Below are 1586 nucleotides of genomic sequence, written 5' to 3'. Positions count from 1 at the left end.
CTTCAGTTTGAAAAAGAAATCAAAAAACATAATTCCAGCTTATTACATCAGCATAAACAGCCATTGGTTAAGAATTTTCAACTGTCAGCAGTTATTTTAACTCCACCCAATTTTAACTCAGACAATGTGAAATGTCAGCTATCTTTATTGCATCAAAATATTCGAGGACTGAGAAATAAAATTAATGAATTAACTATATGCATAGAAGAATTAGAGTCTTCAAACCCAGCTGACATAATCTGCCTCTCTGAACATCATGTGACCACTGGTATAGAACTTTTAAGTGTTACAGGGTTTAGGTTAGCATCTCACTTTTGTAGATCAGAAATGGAGAAAGGAGGAGTTGCCACATTCATCAGGAACTGTCATAAATTTAAGAACATAGACATTCATAAATTTTGCCTAGAACAGCATATGGAAGCATGTGCAACAGAATTAGATTTTCACAAAAAATCTTTCATAATATTAAGTGTATATCGAGCACCTGCAGGTAACTTTAATCTGTTTGTAAACCACCTTGAAGCTGTACTGGCCCATTTAATAACCAAAAACAAAGAAATAGTGGTTGCTGGTGATTTCAATGTAGATTTCCTTAAAGACTCTCCGAATAAGAACTTATTTGAGTTAGTAACACTATCATTCAACTTAATTCCCACAGTAAAGTTCCCCACTAGGATAGCCACTTGCTCACAAACAGCCATTGATAATATCTTTATAGAAAAGTCCAATGAACAAAATTATATTACAAAACCAATAGCCAATGGCCTCTCAGACCATGACATGCAGTTCCTTCTGTTAAATGTTAATACTGAACAGGATATAAAATCTGTTAAATCTGAGCTCAAGAGGGTAATCAGTAAGCCAAAAATTGATTATTTTAGGACACTCCTCAGAGACATTCACTGGACTGATGTTTACAGTGCTCATGGCATGAATGAAAAATATAACATTTTTGCTAATAAAGTGCTTACCTTATTTGAACACTGCTTTCCCCCAAAACTTACCAAGGTTAGAGGAAAATCTACAAAGAAGCCATGGATTACTCGAGGAATAAGGGTATCTTGTAAAACAAAAAGAAAACTGTATCTGTCAATCCGAAACATTTCCAATGTTGATGCTATAGCACATTATAAGAAATACTGCAAAATATTAAAGACTGTAATATGGATGTCAAAGCAAATATATTACAAGGAAAAGATAGTCATATCAGATAACAAAATAAAGACAATATGGGATATAGTGAAGGAGGAGACCGGTAGGACCAGACATGAAGTGGAACAAATAGCATTAAGAGTAAATGATACATTGGTGACAGATGTGTATAGTGTTGCAGAACTTTTTAACAAACATTTTATAACTGTTACTGAAAAGATGGGGTTGTCAGGTTCGGTAGATGCTGCTATGGATTACCTTAGACCAGACATTTCAAGTAATTTCCATAATATGAATTTGACCCTCACTACCCCAACAGAAATAATGTCCATCATAAAATCTTTAAAATCAAAAACATCTAGTGGGTATGATGAAATATCAACAAAGTTAATTAAAGAATGTGATTCTGAGCTAAGTAACATATTAAGCTATCT

This window comes from Schistocerca piceifrons, unplaced genomic scaffold (assembly GCF_021461385.2).
Source record: "Schistocerca piceifrons isolate TAMUIC-IGC-003096 unplaced genomic scaffold, iqSchPice1.1 HiC_scaffold_1683, whole genome shotgun sequence".
NCBI classification, from domain to species: Eukaryota; Metazoa; Arthropoda; class Insecta; order Orthoptera; family Acrididae; genus Schistocerca; species Schistocerca piceifrons.
This window is presented reverse-complemented; position numbering follows the sequence as displayed.